We start from the raw sequence: 18231 nt of genomic DNA, 5'->3' as shown, positions 1-18231 counted from the left end.
TAGATGGGCACGTGCAAGGTGGAGAAATGTACTGTTTACTGACGAGTCCCGTTTCCTACTCACACGTGCTGGTGGGCGCGCACGTGTCTACAGACTTCGGGGTGAACGTTACGCCGCCAACTCTGTGCAGCAGGTTGTCCCATTTGGCGGCGAGAGTGTCATGGTATGGGCCGGAATTCATCACGGGGGTAGGACGCCTCTCGTGCATGTGGCAGGTGCATTGACAGGTGTGCGTTACAGAGACTTGATCCTACAGCCTTACGTTCTTCCTCACGTCAACGTTAATGGCGGACATTTCCTGCAGGACAACGCTCGACCGCATATTGCACGTGTTTGTCAGGACTTCTTACAGCACAACAACATCCAGACATTACCTTGGCCAGCCCGGTCCCCAGATTTGTCCCCGATTGAGCATCTGTGGGACAAGTTGGATCGACGCGTTCGCAGAAGGAAACCACCGCCCCAAACACTTCCGGCGCTTCTTGATGCACTTCAGCATGAATACCAGCACATCCAACAGCGTGCTATTGACAACTTGATTGCATCTATGGGTCGTCGGTGTCAAGCGGCGATTGATGCACATGGTGGGCACAACCGATATTTACATTTTCTGTACCCCTGTGATATTAACTGTATCGTGTAAGTGTGTCTGTCTATGTGACACGATAAATGTTTTGAACATTGTGCACATTGGTCTTCAAACAGTGTTTCAATTATGGTTTCTGTGTCCTATTTTGAAATAATCGCATTATATTACATTTTGAAAGGCAGTGTCAAGTTTCTTTTTTTGAAGAGTATATGTCCAAATGGCATTCAGGGGGTTAAATAGATTACGTAAGAGACATCACACGTAAAATCATTCATTGGGTTCAATTAATCCTGCTGAAGTGTCTAATCTAGGTTCCACTCTATTATGTGTTAAGGTTTCTCAGCACCATACCTGTGCTCATGGATATCAACAAAGTTGTAAAGCTCTGAGTCCAGCATCACTTCAGGCTTTCCTTTCACATCAAGCTGACAATAGTTAAATAGGAAACTTTCTTATAATGGAATGAAAATATTCAGACATGTTCAAAATGGTTGGCGTTCATTATTTCTAACTATGAGCAAGTCCGAGACCTAAAACTATTTTACCCTACGTTTGAACTGTCTTTCTCGAGGTCTACAAAGTAAATCAGCTTGGATCAAAGACTTAATCTTGTTCAAGTACTTATAAACCATACTTCCCAAAAAATTAAAATAAGCATTTCTACACACTTTATATTTCACATATACGCATAACGTATACACGTTATTGTAAGTTCAAAACGTGCATGTGTTGAAAAAGACAAAGTCTAGTTGATATGAAGATGTCTGATAAATGGTGAAAAAGGTCTCCTGATATACTGAATAATATAATGAAGTTACTTGAAAAGTGGCGTAACTCACAATCAATAAATGTGACCATATGTGAGATAAGTGACCTAATGGGGTGAGTGAGTTGTATTTAACGCCGCTTTTAACATTATTCCAGTTATATCACGGCGTGTCAGCTTAATGTGGGAGGAAATGCTATTATCAACTGACATTATTGAAGGCTCTATCCAGGGGGGTAAAAGTATCGTAAAATTATTGTCCCCCTGTGTGACATGTAATCCTATCATAATCGATGTAACTATCACCAACCAGTGTTTTTAAGCCAACTCAATTCCGAGTATGTTTTAATATTGGCTAGCATTGTGCACAACCACCAGTGGCTTAAGTGATGACGTAAATTCTGCTGGGTATCATGCAGGAAGCAGAGGTACTGTAAGTCCCCATGATCCCCAGCGAGGTGGCCTAGCTTTGGTTACCGGTGGCCTATAGCCCGTGTATAACTTTAGTTATGATATACAAATATGCTTAAATATGTTTCATCAATTGTTTTTAAATAAAGCATGCTCCAATAAGTTTCATAGCTTGTTTTTAAATATAACTTTGCATGAATGACTGGATTGTTAATGTGTTAACTTGGTCTCGTCACTATGTGGCTGGAATAGTGGCGATGCGACGTTAAGTTTTAACTCACTCATTCACTCACAAATGTCACTATTGCTGAAATATCTGGGTCTTCAGTTCGGAATTATCAATCAGTTTATAAACGATTCGCTTGTGTACATAAAACATTGAAAAAGACATAATTAAACTTGAGATGGGGTCAAATGCACACAACCGGTTGTTCAGCGATGTATGAGAGACGAAACGAAATGTAGCAATTAAACACATATATACAAAAATATCACATAAAATTAAACTATAAACAATATGGTTAAACCATACTCACTCACTCACTTAGATAGTAGGTCCTGGCAGTGTAAAATATATGATCTGAGGTTTCAAAAAGCCGGTTAAACTGCACATTATCTGGTAAAAGATAGAAATCAGGCCAAAAGGATTTAGAAACAGCTTAAAGATCCTTCCGCTCTGAGTCATACACTGGGCAGACTGAAAGGGCGTGCAGTTGATCTTCGACTTGGTCTTTACAATTAAAAAGTCCTATTTACAAGTGGTAAAGTTTCATGGCAACTGGCTTCTATCCTCAGTTGCACAACGCCACATCTAACCTTGGCACTTCTGTGATGTCGTGGTCAAGGACACGTTAAGTTAAGGATAAAACAAGACTCCGAGGTTTTGGTTAAAAAAGTAAAACTCCCGAGGTTTTTTTCGATCTTTAAGATGAACTTAGCAATGTCCTCATACCTTGGAGGTGGATTTGTAAGAGACGTCTGGGGGCTGATGGTCTTTCACCTTTTCTTCCAAACGTCTCATCAGTTTGGACTTGTCGCTCTTGCTCATTGAACAATCCAGGTGACAAATCTAATCTTTATTTTACATACTGAAGAGGCCACAGGCCTATAGTACAATTTGAAAAATATACAGTTTTATACAATTTATGTACATATCTCACCAGATCACCTCACGTCATTCCACCTCGCATTTCAACGCAGTCACATAATTTCACACATACAGTACAATACCGTACCCTGTAATTTCATAATTTCTATATTACCATATCACAACTTGTTAAATCATACAACATATTCTATAACATCATATCATATTGTATCATAATTATAAGATCATACTATATAGTATTATTTCATATAACATTATCATAAAATACTATACATACCATCGTACCATATATCACAACTATATTGTATCACATTTCAACATGTCATATCACACAACACATTAGCAATGTCATAGCTTGTCCCATCATATCTTATCATATCATACCATATAATGCCATGTCATTCCATGCCAATTTATTTCATATCAATCAATCAATATTTATTCAACACTGGAAGACCGCAAGCCATATAATATGTACACTAAAAAACAGTATTTACACAATTTCTATAATGCACATAATATATTGCATCATATCCCCTCATGTATCATATCACACCACAGCACTTCATATCATATCACATCATGTCATGTCATGTCACATCATATCATTTCATATACATATAACTATACTTAACCATTTGTAATATCACGTCCCACAATATCGTATGACAGCCTAGTAGTTTAATACCATTTCTAACTCTTTTGTTTGTAGTTTAATCAGATGACAAATATCTATAAATATGTACTTAATGTATATACACAATAGTTTCCTAATACCAAGCAGCTCAGATTATTCTTTCGTAAGGTTCTGTCGGTATACAGAGGCATAATGTATGTACATTGAAACATTTTGTAAGATACTTCTTTTTGTGTTTGACACCAATGTAACAAATTTAATAATATTAGGGTACCTGTAATAATAAGCTTGCAGGTATTTTTCTCTAAGGTGAAATACACTGGACATACAAGTAAGAAATGAAATTCATCTTCTACTGAGTTTAAACTACATAGATTACAGATTCTTTCTTCACGAGGAATGTTTACATAGCGCCCTGTTTCTATTAAAAGGTCGTGAGAAGAACATCTTAAACGTGAAAGAGCCGTTCGAAATTGTTTAACATTAACTTTTGATAAATAATCTTCCATGATTATTTCTGATTTAAACATTTTGTAATAAAAGCATTTGTTTGTTAGAGGCAATGATGCAGTCCAAGATTGTAAATAAATATCCTTTAATCTCTGGGTTAATGAAAGTATAAACATTGATTTGGAATACACATTTTGGTTTTGCCAAATATCACCAAAGCCACAACTGAAAAGTAATTCTCTAACACCTGTAACCCAGTTTCTTTTCCCATTATTATCATAAACTATCATCATATTAAAACACGTTTTTGGCAATCTATATGAGGGCATGTCAATAAGTCTCAGCCAGTATTTAATAACTTTTATATTTGAATATACATAGAGAGGGAATCTTCCACATTCTCCATACACCACCAAGCTGGAAGTGTTTATTTTAACACCTAAATACTTTTTGCAAACATATAAATGAATCCTTTCTATGGCATCAAAGTGCTGTAAACCCCAGACTTCTGCCCCATACAACAAAATGGGGAGTATCTTTATATCAAATATTTTAAAAAAAGATTGATGAGAAATGGTTTCTAAAACTTTCAAACTCTTATGGATACTTACAAAGACCTTTCTTGCTTGTAAAGCAGCTTGATACAAATGTTTATGCCATGACAAGTTTCTACTGAAGTAAACAGCAAGATATTTATAAAATCCTGTAGTTTCTATTTCTTGTCCTTTAAAGGACCAATATTCTTTACTTGACAAATCAAAGTGGCAGAGATGTAAGAAGGAACATGAATACTTCAGCAAGATCAGTTTGACAAGAAGAAGCAAGGTATAAAAGTCGGACAAACAGATCCACACCGAAGTTTTTTCATTGTCTTTGGCTACATTTTTACCTTTAGTGCTCCAGTAGTGAAATTCTAAATCTTTCTGCTTTTTCAATTCCCTGTACCCTCTTTCACTTGTATAAATGCAGTTAACAAGATCACCAGCAACATCTTTTGCAAGTGATTTTCCTGTTGTAATGCAGTACAGATGCGTTTTGGGATTATGTATGGTGAAAGGTTTCAGGCAACTTTCAACTGAGTTGGCAAGCGTCTCAACATCTTCATGGTCCTGTTTGATCTGTGTAACATCTTCCTTGTCTATTAGTTGGTTGTCGGTTGGTTTGTTGTTTAACGCCACACTCAGCAATATTCCAGCTAAATGACGGCGGTCTGTAAATAATCGAGTCTGGACCAGACAATCCAGTGATTAATATCATGAGCATGGATCAACGCAATTGGGATCAATGACATGCATCAACCAAGTCAGCGAGGCTGATCACCCGATCCCGTTAGTCGCCTCTTACGACAAGCATAGTCGCTTTTGACGGCAAGCATGGGTTGCTGAAGACCTATTCTACCCCGGATCTTCACGGTTCCTTGTCTATCAGATCTACACTCAGTAGAAGCTCGCTTACTGTACTGTACTCCTCATTGCACGTGTAATCATCCATCGTTTCCTTGCGGACAGTACGTAACTGAGTTGTCTGACTGAATGCAGAATCACAACTGACTTAAAGACAGGGGTTTTATCACTGACCAGGGACAATACATGCACATTTCACAGGTTGATTTGAATTAACCTTGCATGACCTTTGCTGTTTCATGGCAGATTTCTCTCAATCAACAAAGAGAGACAATGCATATTGAACTATTTCGGTTGTTAATAAAGTAACATGACTTATTGAGAGGTTTAAGACTTGACCAGATTAAGAACGATAAATGATTTTGTACTTTCGTACATACACGCTAAAGAAGGTGGTTTAAAATAAAATAAAATGTACATGATTTAGTTTGTCAAATCATAAATTAAAATGTATAGCTATCCAAAAGAAACAGTTGATGTACATTGCCTGAAACAAAATGTGTGCCATGTTTTAAGGAATCACATTTACAAAGTAAAATCTCCCCGTAAAATGATTCATATTTATAAGCATTCTGTAATATGTTATATTACTATTTGTTTTTATTTCAAAGAACTTTATATTGCAGAATGACGGATATGTATGAAGAAAACTCATTTGCATGTACAACTCTGGTAAACATTTTATGTTTTGATATTTCAGATATATAATTCGTCTTTTTATTGCAGCCACTTTTGGAGTAATAATATATATTTGTTGTTGGTAAAAAAACATTTGAAAGGGTGCAGTAGTTTACCTGACAAAATGCTGAGTCCTCACTTCATCGATTTCTAAGCCACAGCTTTGATTGTAAGAGATTTTGGGAGGATTTGTGAGCCAATTTTACATCAGAATACATGTTCAAACCTTTTGGTAAAATCTAGGTACGAAAATTACATACGGGTCGTGGACTAAAACAGTCTGTGCAACTCCCCTCATGTCGATCTGAATCGATGTTGATCATAGAGCTGTCCTGAGTTGTTGTCTGTTCCTGAGTTCTGTTCTCTCTGGCTCTGTATAGTCTGCTTCCTGTTCAGCGTTAAACCCATCTCACTCACTCACTCACTCACTTTAATGATTCCTCACCTCGAAGCTTCTTGATATTGTACTCGATATGAGTTTCATCAACAGTTAGATGGCGTTGTCGATCGTCGGTGTGACTAAATACTGTTTAGAGGGCAAATCAGCTGAATGCATCGTCAGGACAATATACGTCTACAAGTATACGGATATATATATTTTTTTATCATAATCGATTTATTATACAATACATTTTAAGGACGCTCTACACCGCGGTTTTCGAGGTTTTGAAATTAGGTTATTCGTCGATATGTTGCATACCACCCTCATACTTGGTTAAATTGTTATCTGCTTTTCATAACTCTATCGCCTTTGTTTCAGTATTGTTTGGAATCAAGAAACCCAATAATTCAACGACAAGTAGAAACGAACCGACTTACGCCTTGAGGACAGTTTTGCCTTATATGCGTTACGGGAATTATCGCTATCAGACAGAATAGATATACATTTCATCACATATTGGTACACGTTTATCCTTTTATCGAACATATCTTTGAAACAGTAAGAACTTATTTCGTTTTCACTAAGTACTAAGTTATTTGATTGACACCGTTGACCATGTAATGTAATGGAACCTGTTATGGTTCGGGGCCTGAAGTTAGCAGCGGGTTCGTTATTCAAAGGCTGTATATTTAACTAAAGTAATGTGGTCAAATACACTGAAACTCATTTAATATATGACAGAATGTTCGTCTTACATCATCATTCAAAAGCTGTTTAGTTATTCAGTACTTTTGAATAACGAAAAATTAAACTGCAGCATTTTAGTTTTCAGTTCATGTCCAACAAATTGACAAATGTGAGGTAGTCTAATTTATGTTCAAGCAGTTTTTAGTTACTAAGTGCTGGCCAGCAACTGGAATCTAAACAGCACCACTCATCTTTTGTCAACACACTATTCAGTCGGATTCTTTCCGACAGTTTACGGATGAATAATAACGAACTAAAAGGGGATACATCAAACTGTATTCAATTTATTTGTAGGAAAGGGTTACATTACCACTTACACTCTTGTATGATAATTTTCATTACAGTTAAATGTAGTGAGTTACCCAGACAAAATTTTCTATAGAAAGTCGTTCGTCAGATAGCAGTTATGTTCATTCTATAGGTAAACTGGCTGTGGACAGAAAGTTATATACGTCACAATGCAAAACTGATCCATCCGACTACTGTAATACTAAATGGCAATGTATCTATACAGACAATGTACACTTATGTTTACTGAAGTCTTGAAATCTAATGAACTATAATCTAAGTTCCCCGCACTATGCAAGTGGTTGTCTAGAACTGTGCAAATAAACGTGAGGTTAACTTGTCACCTATGTGATGAATACAATCATGGGCTCCATTAGAAAAACAAAAAAACGAATAACGAACCCGCTGGAAATACGGTATCTTTCATTTGTTATGCCAAGTCTGAATAACGAGCCCGGTGCTGATTTATTTTTCGTTATTCAAAAGTACCGAATAACTAAACAGCTTTTGAATGATGATGTAAGACGAACTGAAATGAGTTTCAGTGTATTTGACCACATTACTTTAGTTTACAGCCTTTGAATAACGAACCCGGTGCTGGCTTGTTTTTCGTTATTCGAAAAACGAATAACGAACCCGCTGGTAACTCCAGGCCCCTGTTATGGTTGGCGTCATGTTGACCATGTTAGCTTCTCGACAAGGTTTTCAATGTAGAAGTTTCCACTTTTACAATACAGCTTATTATTAAGCATGGAGTTATGATTATGGTGTGTATCCTACCACTCCTTCGAAACTCGTGTCAAAATGTACATTAACTTAGGTGAACTTAATCAGTAATACTCCATCCAAGAAGAGATGGACACATTAATGAAAATGTCAGTTTCACGTCATCGCGAGTAGTCACATGTGTGGTATTGCTGTTCCTCAGTGTGACGTCATGAAGTTGCTGTTGCTGGTCCTCCTCGTGTGTCTTGTGGCGCCCTCTAGCGAGTCTAGTGAGTGGTGGTGGAGCCGAAGGTAGATGTTCATGTTAGAAAGAAAGCGGCAATGCTTAAGAAGGGTAAATGTTCCACTTCAAGAGATTTTTACCATTTTTCCAAAGAATGCGAAATATAATGTTCCATGAATATATCGTGCAAGGCCTGTTACGACGTAACTTGTAATAAAAAGGTAAATTGTAATACTTGCAGCAAATTGTAATAATTTTGACGTAAATTGTAATAACAACGTAAATTGTAATACAATTTGACGTAAATTGTAATACGCAAATTGTAATAAAAATTGACGTAAATTGTAATAATCTCAACTTGCGGTAAAATGTAATAACTTTTTACGTAAATTGTAATAACCTTATAAGTTTTGTGTCAAAGGTGTTAAATGACTAGAACCTATCCTTGTCAGGGTTGGTACAGGGTTTATCGTACAATCGTCATTAAAGTATGGGTGTGTGTGTGTGGGGGGGGGGGGGGGGGGGGGGGGGGGGGGGGATGGAGGTCGTTATCGTACATTGTTGTATAATTATATGTATATATAATCGCATTTGAATTTCATTTCTATGGTTGTCCAGAAGAGGATTAATTACTAGAATGAACTTAGTTTTCTTATTTATTTGAGAAATACTGTGTGTTTTGTATTTAATTGTAATGTATCCTATTGACGATTTTCATCATAATTGTTCATATTTAACCTAATGGAATCATATTTCAATTGGTAAAGTAGGTAGTAATATACACAATGGAATAATTATAAAGTAATAAACTTACACAAATATATTGATGTGTAAATGTGGAAAGTCTGACTTTCACTGACTGAAGCAAATGTATTTATTTTGCAACTGTATATTTGTACATATTTTATGCGGAGAGGGTTTTACTAAGTTGCAAGAACTTGTCCCCAATACAATTCTCATTTTGTTCTGATAATAAAATATGTTTAAACTAAACTAAACTAGCAAATGGATGACATGTCATTCTGCAGTAGTCTGTGTGCAAGCTGATTTATACATATTCATATACATAATATCAATTTATTATTATTCAAGTTTCAATTTTTTTAACATTGCTCGGAGGATGTAAAGCAAATAATGACAATGTCCTGGGCGATGTACATGTAGGTATGTGAACCCGCAAGGGCTACCTTTATCTATTATTTTACGTGCAGTTTGTGTCATGTCTGTATTGTTAGAATGGTACTCTAGCAACTGTACACATCGAAATTTATGACTGAAAGATCCATCCTCGGGTTAAAAATGATGGATTACATTAGGTACGTCTATTCGACAAATAGGTTAATTGATTTATAATTCAATAGTAGCTTAGCTAGGCGTCCATTGCAATAACATTGAGTTACGAGTTACCGAAGAGAGCTCTGTGCAACCGGACCCTGAAATTATGTTGATGTGCATTGGAGGTTTACTTATTTTGATAAGAAGCACATGACCGTTTCCTTGAAACAAACGAGACAATTCAATCGTATTTATTTTGACGAAGAATTCGAATACAACAAATGAGTGACAGATCTCCTCTGCAATGTCAAAGGAAAAAAACCAGTCGTCAACAAATGCAGCATAGATTTCCCATGCATGGGAAAGGAGATTACTTAATACATAACATTATATACAATGTTTTTATTAATATCAAAAGAGGGGAGTGGATATTCTTTACCAACATTGCATATACTATTATATATTATGTATTCTCGATCTCTGTGAACTTCTCACAGATAAAGAAATAATAATTAATAAATGCAAACCATGGTAACTTATGCAATATTTGAAGCAATGTATGATTAACATATGGAGCATTAATATAACATAAAATATTTCCTTTCATAGGAAAAAGTATATTTCATGAAATAAATGAATAAATGTAACTGTCTGGATTCCTTTCATATGTCATGAAGAACTAACAACAACTTACTGACAACTTTTGCTGGGATAATAACTCCTTGACCCAACAACAAAAACAGAATCCATCATGATAACGGCACGAAATCATAAATCAAAGCGTACACGAATAATATCCGGTATCTTCGGGCATGTCTTGTTGAGTTTCAAAGAGCATCAGAATGTTAAATAAATTTGTTGAAATCAATTATTGCTGAAATATATCTGTTTTGATCAAAATTGAAAGGATGGAAAATCTATAATGAAAAGGGTTTTGTCACTAACGTAAATATTCTCTTTGACCTTATACGAAGAGTATTCTAAGATCATTAATCTCGGCAATCGTTGGTGGATTGCGCCAAGCAACCTTGATACCAAATTTGGTACCTCACGTATAATGCGGTACATAATTTTCGAAACAGATAATTACGTTTTTCATAAGCTATCACTTATTTGTGACATAAATACGGAAAAAAAATTACCTCAGAGGATAATCTTCTCTTGGGGGTTTAAGAGGATTAAAATAATTCCAGCTTACATCAAGCACTGTAATAAAATATTGAAATTATAGCATACCTTCTTAACACTCCAGTGAAAAGAATAGTGACTAACTAAGAAACCAAATTATATTTATCTCCGATACTATGCCCTCATCAGCACCCCCCCCCCCCCCCCCCCCCCCCCACACACACACACACACACATACACACATATACACACCATGTATGTATGTATGTATGTATGTATGTATGTATGTATGTATGTATGTATGTATGTATGTATGTATGTATGTATGTATGTATGTATGCATGCATGTATGTATGTGCGTGTGTAGGTGTGTATGTAATGACAGTAAATGTGAGCTCTATGTCATTGGTATCACATATATGACTGCATTTCTACATACTCTAGATGACAGTATCATGTACGTAGATGAAAGTATGTAAGTGGACGATAGTATCTAGATGGCATACTATCATCTACGTAGAAGATACTATCATATACGTAGATGAAAGTATCTTCTACGTAGATGATAGTATCTTCTACGTAGATGATAGTATTTTCTACGCAGATGGTAGTATCTTCTACGTAGATGACCTTACCGAAGGGAAGTTTTGGAAGAAAGGTAGATTTCGGTTTATTGTAATAGGAGCTTTCACCATTTTAATAACTTGTACTGTTATACCAGCGGCCGTGCCCCAGAAACACTCCTTCAAATATCAGGCAAATCTGCGTTTCTCCAGCTGTCATACTCATCTTTGATATGCGCCCGATCCTCAACTTACAGGTGTCAACTCAAACTCAGAAACCAAAGGACCGCACTACTCGTTTCGGTCATTGCTTACTAGCTTTGTTCGGCCCTACCTTACTTGTTTACCGTCATTCCTTAATCACTGTTATCATTTTGAAGCATTTACTGGGTTCTGTGCTTCGATCCAACATATATCATGTGACCCAACACTGAACTTGATCACTGGAAATTACAGTTTTTTTACGATCAGATAGTTTTGGAATATTCTGTCTCCATATTCATTTGTCCACTTCATTTGCCTAATCTGACGAAACAGTCGATAAAAGTGTCAGAATTTGTTATGCATTAATCATGTACCTTTTTGTAACTTTCTGGGAGGCATATTTACCTGATATCAGAGCTAACATAACCGTTTCTTAGCAACCATAAAAACAGAATAAACAAAGCAATTATGAAACATACCGACACATACATTCTAGATATCTGTTTTCTTCATGTTAATCACTTGTCTGAAGGCTGTAACGAACAAGCTTGACAAATGCCGAGAATGCCGACGTTAACAACTAATGATGCCAGAGAGATGGAACCTGCTGAAAATAATGGTAGGAGTTTGCTTGGGGTATTTCCCCGGGACGTATTACACTATTTACCAGGCAGGGATAGGAGGCGTGTCGCCAAGTACAGTGGATGCACTGACGTTGGAGAGTAGGCCTCCAATATAAATAATTGATTTGCGCGAGAAGGTCCTTATGAGCGAACAATACAAGAACAGATTGGCAAGTCCGTGTAAATCTATTGTAGAGATGGCACAAAAGAGTTAGCGAGTGCAATATACTCAATTGTATTGTCCAATGTTTCTTTTCAGAAAACTCGGGACTGTTCTGAGGATGCGTTTGCTCGGACTTATCAAGAGAAATCTTGTAAGTAGGACAATAAATCAGTATGTATGTTTGCCAAGAGATTATCTTTCTAACATCGATTATATTTCTTTACATTAAAACAAGCTTTTTGAAAGTAAAGTTGTAAGCAGGACTATATCTCAACCGACTATGTACGAGGTATAGAGAGTGAACTAATGAATGGCAATTCTTTTATTATTTTAATACGGCTAAGACAATTCGTTACTATTGGAAACATATACACTAATCTTAATCTGTAATCTTAAACGGCATGCAATAGTTATCATAATCGCCCTTCTGTTTTTCAGAATCACGTATCACAGTGGACCAGTCAATCCCAGTACCCCAAATAGTGAACTGTGTTGGAGTTGATACAATTCAGCAATAAAGAACACTTACGTCATCAGATTGTTTTTATGAAACGGAAAGACGTGGTCCTAAGCAGTTGAAGGAGGAACACATGTTTCTATGGACAGTACTTAAAGGATGAACATATATTTCCTTATGTGTATTGGGTCATATATTTCCAAGGTTAGTGTTTGATGAAGGGACATATGTTTTCATGTTAAGTTCTTAAAAGAGGAAAAGAGGGGCAAGTTAACATGTTAGGTACATGAAAGAAGGAACTACCTTTCCATGTTAAGTACTTGAAGGAGAGATATATGTTTCCAAGTAAAGTACTTGATAATGGGACATATGTTTCCATGTTAAATACTTACAAGAGGAAAAGAGAGGCACGTTAACATGTTAGGTACATGAAAGAGGGACATATCATTCATGTTAGGTACATGAAAGAGGGACATATGTTTCCATATCAAGTACTTGAAGGGCGGACATATGTTTCCATGTTAACTACTTGAAGGAGGGACATATGTTTCCATGTTAAGTACTTCATGAGGGGACATATATTTCCATGTTAAGTACTTGATGAAGGGACATATATTTCCATGCTAAGTACTTGACGGAGCGACATATGTTTCCATGTGGAGTACTTGAAGGAGGGAAATATGTTTCCATGTTAAAAACTGGATGAAGGGACATATGTTTCCATGTTAAGCACTTGAAAGAGGGACATATGTTTCCATGTTGAGTAGTTGAAGGAGGGACATATATGTCCATGTTAAGTACTTGATGAAGGGACATATGTTTCCATGTTAAGTACTTGAAGAAAGGACATATATTTCCATGTTAAGTACTTGATGAAGGGACATATATTTCCATGTGAAGTATTTAATCAAGGGATATATATTTCCATGATAAGTCCTTGATGAAATGACATATGTTTTCATGTTAAGTACTTAAAAGAGGAAAAGAGGGGCATGTTAACATGTTAGGTACATGAAAGAGGGACATATAATTCATGTTAGGTACATGAAAGAGGGACATATATTTCCATGTTAAGTACTTGATGAAGGGACATATATATCCATGCTAAGTACTTGAAAAAGGGACATATAATTCCATGTTAAGTACTTGAAGGAGGGGCACATATTTCCATGCTAAGTATTTGAAGGAGTGACATATGTTTCCATGTTAAGTACTCGAAGGAGGGACATATATTTCCATGCTAAGTACTTTATAAATGGGGCATATATTTCCATGTTAAGTACTTGATGAAGGGACATATATTTCCATACTAAGTACTTGAAGGAGGGAAATATGTTTCCATGTTAAGTACTTCATGAAGGGACATATGTTTCCATGTTAAGTACTTGATGAAGGGACATATATTTCCATGTTAAGTACTTGATGAAGGGACATATGTTTCCATGTTAAGTACTTGATGAAGGGAGACATATATCCATGTTAAGTACTTGAAGGAGGAATGTATATTTCCATGTTAAGTACTTGAAGGAGGGACATATGTTTCCATGTTAAGTACTTCATGAAGGGACATATGTTTCCATGTTAAGTACTTGATGAAGGGACATATATTTCCATGTTAAGTACTTGATGAAGGGACATATGTTTGCATGTTAAGTACTTGATGAAGGGAGACATATATCCATGTTAAGTACTTGAAGGAGGAATGTATATTTCCATGTTAAGTACTTGAAGGAGGGACATATGTTTCCATGTTAAGTACTTCATGAAGGGACATATGTTTCCATGTTAAGTACTTGATGAAGGGACATATATTTCCATGTTAAGTACTTGATGAAGGGAGATATATATCCATGTTAAGTACTTGATGAAAGGACATATATTTCCATGCTAAGTACTTGATGAAGGGACATATATATCCATGCTAAGTACTTGAAGGAGGGACATATATTTCCATGTTAAGTACTTGATGAAGGGACATATGTTTCCATGTTAAGTACTTGATGAAGGGACATATGTTTCCATGTTAAGTACTTGATGAAGGGACATATATTTCCATGTTAAGTACTTGATGAAGGGAGATATATATCCATGTTAAGTACTTGAAGGAGGGACATATATTCCCATGTTAAGTACTTGAATGAAGGACATATGTTTCCATGTTAAGTACTTCATGAAGGGACATATGTTTCCATGTTAAGTACTTGATGAAGGGACATATATTTCCATGTTAAGTACTTGATGAAGGGAGATATATATCCATGTTAAGTACTTGAAGGAGGGACATATATTCCCATCTTAACTACCTGAAGGAGGGACATATATATCCATGTTAAGTACTTGAAGGAGGGACATATATTTCCATGTTAAGTACTTGATGAAGGGATATATGTTTCCATGTTAAGTACTTGATGAAGGAACATATATTTCCATGTTAAGTACTTGATGAAGGGACATGTATTTCCATGTTAAGTACTTGTTGAAGGGACATATATTTCCATGTTAAGTACTTGAATGAAAGGACATGTATTTCCATGTTAAGTACTTGATGAAGGGACATATATTTCCATGTTAAGTACTTGGTGAAAGGACATATATTTCCATGCTAAGTACTTGATGAAGGGACATATATTTCCATGTTAAGTACTTGATGAAGGGACATGTATTTTCATGTTAAGTACTTGATGAAGGGACATCTATTTCCATGTTAAGTACTTGATGAAGGGACATGTATTTCCATACTAAGTACTTGAAGGAGGGAAATATGTTTCCATGTTAAGTACTTCATGAAGGGACATATGTTTCCATGTTAAGTACTTGATGAAGGGACATATATTTCCATGTTAAGTACTTGATGAAAGGACATATGTTTCCATGTTAAGTACTTGATGAAGGGAGACATATATCCATGTTAAGTACTTGAAGGAGGAATGTATATTTCCATGTTAAGTACTTGAAGGAGGGACATATATTTCCATGTTAAGTACTTCATGAAGGGACATATGTTTCCATGTTAAGTACTTGATGAAGGGACATATATTTCCATGTTAAGTACTTGATGAAGGGAGATATATATCCATGTTAAGTACTTGATGAAGGGACATATGTTTCCAAGTAAAGTACTTGAATGAAGGACATATATTTCCATGTTAAGTACTTGAAGGAGGGAATTATGTTTCCATGTGAAGTACTTCATGAAGGGACATATGTTTCCATTTTAAGTACTTGATGAAGGGACATATATTTCCATGTTAAGTACTTGATGAAGGGACATGTATTTCCATGTTAAGTACTTGATGAAGGGACATATGTTTCCATGTTAAGTACTTGATGAAGGGACATATATTTCCATGTTAAGTACTTGATGAAGGGACATATATTTCCATGTTAAGTACTTGATGAAGGAACATATGTTTCCGTGTTGAGTACTTGAATGAGGGACATATGTTTCCATGTTGAGTACTTGAAGGAGGGACATATATTCCCATGTTAACTACCTGAAGGAGGGACATATATATCCATGCTAAGTACTTGATGAAGGGACATATATTTCCATGCTAAGTACTTGATGAAGGGACATATATTTCCATGTTAAGTACTTGATGAAGGGACATATATTTCCATGTTAAGTACTTGAAGGAGGGACATGTATTTCCATGTTAAGTACTTTATGAAGGGACATATATTTCCATGTTAAGTACTTGATGAATGGACATATATTTCCATGTTAAGTACTTGATGAAGGGACATATGTTTCCAAGTAAAGTACTTGAATGAGGGACATATGTTTCCATGTTAAGTACGTGAAGGAGTGACATAAATGTCCATGTTAGGTACTTGATAATGGGACATATATTTCCATGTTAAGTATTTGATGAAGGGACATATATTTCCATGATAAGTCCTTGATGAAAGGACATATGTTTTCATGTTAAGTACCTAAAAGAGGAAAAGAGGGGCATGTTAACATGTTAGGTACATGAAAGAGGGACATATCATTCATGTTAGGTACATGAAAGAGTTTCCATGTTAAGTACTTGAAGGACGGACATATGTTTCCATGTTAAGTACTTGAAGGAGGGACATATGTTTCCATGTTAAGTACTTGAAAGAGGGACATATAATTCCATGTCAAGTACTTGAAGGAGGGACATATATTCCCATGTTAACTACCTGAAGGAGGGACATATATATCCATGCTAAGTACTTGATGAAGGGACATATATTTCCATGCTAAGTACTTGATGAAGGGACATATATTTCCATGTTAAGTACTTGATGAAGGGACATATATTTCCATGTTAAGTACTTGAAGGAGGGAATTATGTTTCCATGTTAAGTACTTGATGAAGGGATATATATTTCCATGTTAAGTACTTGATGAAGGGACATATATATCCATGCTAAGTACTTGATGAAGGGACATATGTTTCCATGTTAAGTACTTGATGAAGGGACATATATTTCCATGCTAAGTACTTGATGAAGGGACATATATTTCCATGTTAAGTACTTGATGAATTGACATATGTTTCCATGTTAAGTACTTAAGTGCAATAATAATTTGTTTCACGCCGATTTAAAAAATATTGTTACTCAGTAATTTCAGAGGAGATCCCAAACTCCATAGACGCTTACCTCTTTAGAGGAACACACGAAGGTGTATTTGGTCCTGACACACACCTGTGGGACAACTAACAAACGTAACGAGCTACCTCCATTTGAGGTGCCCTTTACCACAGAACCAACTTTGACCCCTTTAAACACAGACATCAGCCAGACACTGACAAGCATTTAACACAAACACAAACACCTGTAGAGTCCCCTGAAAATATCATGATTTGTAAGCTGTATATTTGACTTGTAATATATATGTATATCTAGTATGTATGATCAGTCGCTCCTGTCAGATCAATAAATGCCACACATAGATCAGTGGTGTACAGAGAGGATTAAACAGATGTTACACAACATACACTTCCTCCGCTTATTTGAGTATTTTGGAAATTGGTACATTCACAGCAGTTTTGCATGTGGTCGGGTATACTTTTTACAACACAATTAATAGCTTATTTATTGGATTTACTATCGGGTTCTTTATATTGAAATATTTTGATGTCTTTCGATTTTGATATAAACAGTGTTCAAGTACAACTGATCCATTTTAATGTTGGTTTTAATACCAAAGTGATAAAGGTATGTCGCTTCACAGGGAGTTTCAAAAATGTATTTTAATTCTTAAATCACTGAAGTTTCACTTAAAGAGTCGTCCTAAATTATACCTGTCATACATTGGCTACTTTTGTGAAAACACATTGAATTATGCTTTTGTGAAAAATTAGCGCCCGCATGTATTTTATAATTGATACTGAACACGTTTCGCTGACCAAGTACGTTAGTGATATTGTAGACT

General features: G+C 35.8%; 1 pseudogene; it reads right to left on the bottom strand.

The window, feature by feature from the left end:
• Positions 1-3664: 3664 nt before the first annotated feature.
• Positions 3665-18231, bottom strand: part of LOC139475293 (uncharacterized) — a 107529-nt pseudogene continuing 92962 nt past the window's right edge.

Source organism: Haliotis cracherodii, unplaced genomic scaffold (assembly GCF_022045235.1).
Source record: "Haliotis cracherodii isolate W230 unplaced genomic scaffold, xgHalCrac1.p SCAF_3, whole genome shotgun sequence".
Taxonomy (NCBI): domain Eukaryota; kingdom Metazoa; phylum Mollusca; class Gastropoda; order Lepetellida; family Haliotidae; genus Haliotis; species Haliotis cracherodii.
The sequence above is the reverse complement of the archived record's forward strand: the minus strand, read 5'-3'. Positions and strand labels throughout refer to the sequence as shown.